General features: G+C 44.2%; 1 pseudogene; it reads left to right on the forward strand.

Annotated features, from left to right (window-relative positions):
• The first annotated feature begins 2603 nt into the window (after nucleotides 1-2603).
• LOC142451554 (malate dehydrogenase, cytoplasmic pseudogene) lies at nucleotides 2604-3321 on the forward strand (annotated as a pseudogene).
• Nucleotides 3322-8967: the final 5646 nt, after the last annotated feature.

Here is an 8967-nt window from a genome sequence, read left to right on the forward strand (position 1 = left end):
GCACAACCACCCACTTGGCCTCCAGTGCTCCTGGTCAGATGTGCTGTCCTCTCCAAAGCTGAGGGAGCACGGTCAATACAGTGCCCTCCCTGTCTGCCGAGCCACCACCCCTCTGGTCATTTCCCTTCCACCCAGCACTTCTTGCACTTGGGTTGCTGACGATGCATCCAAATTCCTCTCATGCTGGAGGGGTTACTTTAGGGCCAGGTGTCTGATTGCCAACATCACAGACACATTGGATCACAGAGTCATCAACCTCACCAGTAACAAAACTGTTTTCAAGTCCTATTTTTGTATTGATGTTTTAAACCAGGACTTTTAACAGAATGTGAATAAAACTACATAATGTGTAGTTTATAGCTCCATATACATTAATCTTCAGTGCATTTTACAATGACACATAGCCATTCAGTATTCTTCAAATGAGGTGTCTTACAATTTAATTGGCTCTAAGCACTGATTTTCACCTAGTTTTACTCACCAGCATATGCTTTAAATATACTTTTAAATATATATAAAACCTTTAAATATTGGTTATAAAAATAAGTGCACCTTTTAAGGCTAGTATTAACATGCAAGAGGCCCAAGAAGTAGTGATTTGAGCAACGCACTGCTAACTGGCTAACTGCAAGATCAGGGATTCAAACCTGCAACTGTGAGCTGGCTGCTCCTGTAAAGGTTCACAGTCTGAGAAACCTTAAGGTCAATTCTGATTGCTTCTTTTTTGTTGTATTTCACATTTTCCCTCCACAATCAAGTTCAGGGATGCAGCTGCCTCTTATTCTTCCATACCTTCCCAACACAGAACAGCCTTACGGCTAAGTGCTCCTTTTTAAATGATTATTTTTAAATCATTTTATTGGGGGCTGTACAATTCTTATCACAGTCCATATATGCATCCATCGTGTCAAGCACATTTGTACATTTGTTGCCATCATCATTCTCAAAACATTTGCTTTCTACTTGAGCCCTTGATATCAGCTCATTTCCCCCTTCCTCCCTGATCCCCCCTCCCTCATGAACCCTTGATAATTTAACAATTATTTTGTCATATCTTACACTGTCCAATGTTTCCCTTTACCCACTTTTCTGTTGTCCATCCCCCAGGGAGGAGGTTATATGTAGATTCTTGTAATCGGTCCCCCACCTTTCTCCGCCATCTTTCCTCCACCCTCCAGGTAGCGCACTCTCAGGTAAGTGGTCTTTAAATATTAACGTGATGTCTACTTGCTTCCCTGGGGTTTCTATGAATTAGAATCTACTCAATGACAGTAGTGGGTTTATTATTTGGCCTAACACAAAATCCTGCCCGTTGATAGTCAACTTCTCTGAGCCATGATATTCTCAGTGGTTTGATGGTTGGATGCAGTCACTCCCTATGATGAGATCTAATAAAATTACCTCATTGGAGATTTTTGCTATGAGCAGCCAGTCAACTGAAAGGAAATTCCCTTCGGGGTGTGACCTGTTTCCAATACACGAGAATGCGCTGCTTTTGGCTAGTTTGGGGTCCTATTGGCCTGCCAAATTGCCTGCCAAACCTGGGAGTTAAGACTATCTGACTTGCATCATCAGGCCCTGAAGCTACGTGAGTCAGAAGCTTCCAGACTGCCCTCTGACCCACAAGCATGGAACTTGCCAGCTTCTACAAATTCATGAGCCATTTCTGAGACAAAGTTCTCAGGAGGTGTACCTATTCTTCACTAGTTTGCTCCTCTAGGAGAACCCTCGCCAAGCCATGCCCTGGGGAACAACTTCAGTTGTGTAGAGGCCAGCCATTTGTCTTCAGCCAGGCTGGAGCACAGCTCAGGGCAAGCCCAGAACAGTAACAGCTCCCAGGTTCCACAGATGCTGCAAACTGGGGTCTTTCAAAGTTTAATTCCAGTGAATGAGTGCATGTTTGAACCGGGTACAGCAGTGTTTGTTTTCCCTCTGGGCCTCCTCAAGTGAAGCAGTAACACAAAAATGCTGATAGGTTCCCAAAACATTGCTGGTGCTGATGGTCACATCATCAACTGCAAGCAGAGAACAGATGACTAGTTCTAGACAATGGCCTGCAAATGATTTCAAATTTGAAAACAAACACACATAACGTCAGACGTGTCCAAAGTAGAGGAGTGAACAGTCCGGCTTTCATGAGGACGAAACATCAGGATGAAGGTTAAAAGGCACATGTCTATACTTTGGGACGGTCACTTGTAATGTTTAAATAAACACCATGAAAGTGGTCAATTTTGAACAAACACTATCTCACTGACATCTCATGGCCATGAGATGGGCATTATCCATACCTGGATGTAAGAATATTCAAGTGGAATATATAAAATTGTTGGTGTGAAAAACAAACCACAACAAAACTAGTTGCCATTGAATTGATTCTAACTCATAACAACCTTATAAAACAGCAGATATATCCCATAGTTTACAAAAGAGTAAGCCTTTATGGGAGTGGATCACCACATCTATCTCCCAAGTAGCACATGATGAGTTTCAACCTCTGCCCTTTCAATTGGTAGCCAAGTGCTTAACCCCTGTGCCACCAAAGGTCTTTGATGGAGAGAAAAGTGAGCCCACGTGGTTCAAAGAAGGCAGGAGTTGGTTCCATGGTAGCGGTGGCCTGGCTCCCTGATGAAAATGATAGTGCAGGAAGAGAAATTCTCCTCTTCCTCCTCCTCCTCCTCCTCCTCCTCCTCCTCCTCCCCAGTCCTGTCTCACCAGTCCTGGTGACTAGAGTGCCTGGTCAGATTGGATACTCACTCCTGGACAGCATTGGAAATGACTCTATTTTTAGTAAGACCAGCCCCTGATTGTCATGCTCTTGGGTATCAACCCTCCCCTCCCCCACCCCAACATGTTGGGCATCCAGGAGGGTGTCCTGATGGAGCTGCAAGACTATGCGCTTTCCCTCCTGAAAGATATCGTTGCAACTGAAACGGGAGAGGTTGCCTCAAAGACCTGGATGTGGCTGTTCGCCTAGGTCCTATGTCAAGAAGGGAGGGTCCGAAGAGGAAAGAAATGCTGAAAGCAAATGTGAAAATCTTCGAACCCCAGGGGACAGCCTTGGGTAAATATGCCAAGAACTCAGTCAAGGTTAACACTGTGGGAAAACCGGACAACACCAACTGTCTGACTGCCATGGAGTCGGCACCATCCATCCCCAACGAGAACTTCAGTTGCTTGACTCGTCTGGATCATAACCGAGCTAGGGTTCAAATCACTCTTAAACTTGGTTTAACTACTAGAGACGTAAAGAAATGCCATCATCTCCCAGGTACATGGAACTCCTTCCCAGAAGAAGGCACTTACAGAAGTCAGCCCTGAAGCTACAGCTCGGAGAGAGGAGCACACCTGATCAGAGCACACAGGAGCAAAGGAAGAGGGAAGGAGAGAGGAGAGAGTGGAACACACACTGGTCCACCGAGTCCTGAGGATGATATTCCTTCTCAGAGCAGCCAATGCAGAGAGGACCACAGGGCCGGCCCCACCATGATACGGTGTCCCTCACGAAACCATAGCACTACGGGGACAACACGGTCAGACAGTGCGGGAATTGTGCCATATCCGACCCCACCACCCCGGGGTAAAACACTAAGGGCTTACAACGGAGCAAAGCAACAAAGTCCTCATCAAACTCAACTGGAAAACACTCATAAAGGTCAACAGACAGACCTGAACTATACATAGGCTTTTCTTTTTTGTTGTTATTGTTTTTGCATGTCTAGCTAGGTAAGATGGTCAGTATAAAAAATCCCAAGGAGAAAACAATGGACTGATGGCTGGGGGTGGGGTGGGGGAAGATATGGAAGAGGGGACGGCGGGGGTGGGGGAGAAAGGGGGCATCCAATAAATCCAGGGACAAGGGAACAAGTGACCTAAAATCAAGGGTAAGGAGGTCATAGGATGCTTGCTGGGACTTGATCAAGTACACTGTAGCCAAGAGGAATTAATGAAAGCTGAATGAAGGTCAAACATGATAAGGGAACAAAAAGAAAGAGGAAAGAACTAGGAGGCAAAGGGCATTTATTTATAGAGGTCTAAATACAGGCATGTACATATTTAAATATATTTATATATAATTATAGGCAAATAGATATATGTACATGTATTTATATGTTAAATATTAAGATAGCAGACAGACATTGGGTCTCTACTCAAGTCCTCCCTCAATGCAAGAATACTTTGTTCTAATAACCCAGCATTCTGTGATGCTCACCTTCTCGATGGAATCACTGAAGACAAAATGGGTGCATAAGCAAATGTGGTGAAGAAAGCGGATGGTGCTCAGCAAACAAACGATATAGTGTCTGGGGTCTTATAGGCTTGAAGATAAACAATCAGCCATCTAACTCAGAAGCAACAAAGCCCACATGGAAGAAGCACACCAGCCTGCGTGATCATGAGGTATTGATGGAATCAGGGAACAGGCATCAGAAGACCCAGAACAAGCAATCATATTGATGTGAATGAGGGGGAAGGTGTGGAGACCCAAAGCCCATCTGTAGACAATTGGACATCCCCTTACAGAAGGGTGACAAGGGACAAGCCAGCCACAAAACACACAACATTCCTCTAGTTCTTTGATGCTTCCTCCCTTCCACTATCATGACCCCAATTCTACCTTACAATTCCAGCTAGACCAGAGCATGCACACTGAAAAGAGCTCACAACCAGGGAATCCAGGACAGATAAAGCCCTCAGGACCAATAATGAGAGTAGCTTACCAGTGGGCAGGGGGAAAGTAGGGGGAGAAAGGGGGAACCAGTAACAATGATCGACATATAACCTCCTCCCAGGACAACAAAAAAGTGGGTGAAGGCAGACAACAGTCGGTGTAAGATATGAAAAAAATAATAATTTATAAATTATCAAGGGTTCATGAGAGAAGAAGGGTGGGGGAGTGGGGAAAATAAGCTGATACCAAGGGCTCAAGTAGAAAGAAAATGTTTTTTTAGATGATGATGGCAGCATATTTACACAATGGATGTATAGATGGATTGTGAGAAGAGCTTTAAGAGCCCTCAATAAAATTATATATATATATATATATATATATATATATATGAAATGTATGTTCAGGAGCTCCTAGTCATACCTACTGAATCCCAGACCACTGCCACATCCATGAAGTTCACTGTACCCAGTTGAATCATTGCTCAATTGGCCCTGCAGCCACAGCACACAGGAAAGAATCTCACAGCCTTGACTACCCCTGCCTGAGAACCATGGGCAGGGACCCTGGAAGTTGAGAAGCAGTAGTTCAGGTCGACTCCAACTATGACCTCAAGGAGGCCTGGCTCTTTTTATCACCAGTGGAGGCATGAAACCAAGATTCCCTCTTGGCAGCGGAAAAGGAATGCAAATGAGTAGGCGAATGTGGGAAAAAAGTCTCTCAATGCTCGTGGGTTCACTGGTTCACATGATGATGCATTCAAAGGTCACTGGTTACTCATTGCATTGTGCTTGGAAGGGTACCCAAGTAGGAAAACCCTTCCTGGTTTCTGTTTATGAAGATAAATAACATTTTGTCTCCCCTACCCTAGCCCCTAGCCCCGACCCCTGCCAAAACAAAACAAAATGGAGGGGCTTTCAAATGTTCATGGGAAAATGAAATTAAAAGACAATGGAATTCTTCCACACACTTTTTGAAGCTCTTTCTTACATATTAGTCTTAACACAACACTTGTGGGTGCAATCTCACTTGAGAACAGGGGTTTCTCTGTTAATATGGCCCCCTGACTTTGCCCAGAATGTCCTCAACTTATTCACTAGTGATTTACAATGGAGCCCTGGTGGCGTGGTAGTTACGTATTGGGCTGTGATCTGTAAGATCAGCGATTCAAAACCTCCTGCTCAGTAGGAGCCAGATGTGGCTTTCTATTCCTCTAAAGAGTTACCATCTGCAAATCCACAGGGGCAGTTCTACCCCGTCCTACAAGGCCCCAGTTGAGTCAGAATCAACTAAATGACAGCAAGATGGGATTGCAGGTTGTTGCGTTGTGATGAACAGCAAATCCAGGCACAGAAACAGGGCCAACAGAGGGTGACAGATGCCACTTGAGGCTGGCCCAGAAATGCTGACAGGGTGGACTCTTCCCTCGGCTCACAGTGAGCCTTCCCCTAGAACAGCGCTGGAGAATATCTGGCCTTCAGGCTGTGTAAGGCCCACAAGTTCACCAATACCAGCTAACATCACGCCTCCACACAGAGACTGCTCCAGCCATCCCACTAGGGATGAGTTAATTAAAAGGTTGACCAGTAGGGCCCAGGAATGACGACATCACAAAAAAACACATCCCCACCCTGTGCTAGAGCATTGATTCCCAACTTATTTGGCTACTGCCCCTTTCCAGGAAAATAAAAATCTCCTTGTCCCCTTGGCAATTAAACACTTGTGTACACTAGCCCCAAATCCAGAATTGGGTGTAGGTATTGCTTTTCCTCCCGCCTGGATTGTTCCTGCACCCCCCAGGGGTAGCACTGCCCACTTTGGGAAACCACTAGAGCCAGTGTCTGGAATTCTGTGAGAAAATAAACTTGCCTTTTGTAAGTCACTCCCGTGTGGTGGCGCTACAATGCCCCGAGGCCACTAGGCCACCCTCTGATGGCTCTGGAAATTCAAAGCCTATCATCAGTTCCTAAGAAACAATACTGAAGAACATTCTCATTTAATATAAATCTGTACAAGATTTGTTTGTCTAAAAACAAGTTCAAATATTGAAGATTGATAGCTATCTTACATTTCACAATATCCAATAAAACAGCCCCTAAAACTATAAAGCAAAAGTTGAGTGAATTACAGGGGGGAATCGGATTATGCATCCGTCCTCCCTCCCCAGTGACTCAATGCCAGCTCATTCAGACCCTCTGGTGCAGGGCAATAAACTGCTGCATCATTTCTGAGTCTGTAATTCTTTTGAGAAGCAGACAGCCTCTTCTTTCTCCTGAGGAACCATCATCCTTGAGATCAGCAACCCTATGCTTAACTCAATGTACCCCCAGGGCACCATACCCTCATTAGATGGGACTTTAATTCCTTAATAGTGTCTTTCCATGCACGCTGCTGTGAAGAGTTTCTTAAATCAGTCAACTCTGATGTTACTATTGCTATCTTTGTTCATTTTTCTCTATGTGCAATCGATTAATTGAATGTGGTTTGTTGTTTCTGGGAAAAGGGGTAAAATGGAGGGGAACCATGGGAGAGCTCTTAGCAATTATTCTCTTCATGTGGGTGGAGTACCCAGGTGTGTTATTATTTATTACATATTTAGTTTTATATGTGAATTGTGTCCCTCAGCATGGAACAAAGAGGGCTTTTCCCGAAAGCCCAATCTATACCTTGAGTTCTGACTTCTCACCTCCTGAGCAGTGGGAAAAATTCACTTCTATTTCTTAAAGCCATTCACTGAGGGTTTTGTTTTTTACACCACCACTAACAAACTAAGACAGTGTGTCTGTTTATGTGAACAGACACACACACATATAGAGACTGAAGCATAACTTAAGCCAGTGGCATCAAGGAGTTCTGCCTCACAGCATCCCTAAAGGGTTTCTGAGGCTGTGAGTGGATTCACTTAAGGGGCAGAGAGAGCGCCTCACTTCCAAGGAGTAGTTAGTGGCTTTAACCCTCCAGCTAGTTGGCTGATGTTCACCCGACTGCCACCAAGGCTCACGTATAGCTTACGAATGCATGCTTGTTTTTAATCTATATACAACACAAGTCTGAGAGATGATTCTAATTTACAGGACCGCAGTACGAAAACAAATATCCCTTTCCATACTTGAAGACCATCTGGTGCCTGTCCTCTTGTAATGCTTCTCACTGGCTTACGCAGTACTAGATCTAATAAAGTTAAACTGTCTGTGTCCCAACACCTGCCACTATGAGCTGGGAGCACTAAGTACCTAGTAGGGTTGTTTTGAAAGAAATGTATTCCATATGTGCATGTGTGCTGCGTAACCCAGTTCTTAGAATACAAGATGCATTCGAAAAATAGCAGCTAGTGTGAACATCAATCATTCGCTTATCCACTCATCTAATTTACAGAGCTCCAGCTATGCGCCCGTCCTAGTGCCAGACTCAGGACACAGGATAAGAACTCCTTCCTCTCAACACCAAAGCCAAACGCACTGCCTTCAAGTCCAATCCCACTCATAGAGACCCTAGACAGGACTGCGTAGAACTGCCCCTGGGGCGTTCTGAGAACATAATTCTTTACGGGAGGAGAAAGCCTCATCTTTCTTGCGTGGAACAGTGACTGGCTTCTACCTTCTGACCCTGCGGTTAGCAAGTCGAACGTGTAACCACTACGCCACCAGGGCATCTTTTGTACTAAAAATCTACCTCTATAAATGTACTTAATCCTCCCAATTGCTTTCTACAGCAAGTCCTGTTACCCATTGTCCAGATGAAGAAAACGAGTTAAATGATGAGTCTTGTTACAAGTGCCAGTGATAGGAATGGGATTAGGGATATTGGTGCTTTCTGAATCCAGTGTCTGTCTAAATCACTGTAACACTTTGCGTCCTCTTGAGCAGCTCCACATTTAGATACATATGGAAAATATGATTTGTGAGCTCTATTTTCACGGTCTTGTTTTTTGTCAAAATGCTGAGAACTCTAAATGCATTGCTTTTCATAACCTGGAGAATATGGGCCCTATCACCTAGTTGAATTCTCTGCCGAGTATTTTTTTCTTTTTTCCCCAAGTTCTTGACCTTTTCAGGTTTTGTTTCCTCTTCTTTTTTTTCTCCTTGAATCTGGAAAGCAACATGTCAGTTGAGTAATATTCCCTATTTTCGAAATCTTGTGGTTTTCATGAATTGGTGTTTTCTGGAAATTTAATTTAAATTTAGTCTCTTTTCTGATGGGGAAGAATCTCTTTACATAATGGTAGATAGTTCAATGACTTAAGGATGCAGAATCGAAATTCAACAGGTCACGGTCACTAAGTAGCTGAGACTATCTGC

Source organism: Tenrec ecaudatus, chromosome 6 (genome assembly GCF_050624435.1).
Source record: "Tenrec ecaudatus isolate mTenEca1 chromosome 6, mTenEca1.hap1, whole genome shotgun sequence".
In the NCBI taxonomy this organism is placed as follows: Eukaryota; Metazoa; Chordata; class Mammalia; order Afrosoricida; family Tenrecidae; genus Tenrec; species Tenrec ecaudatus.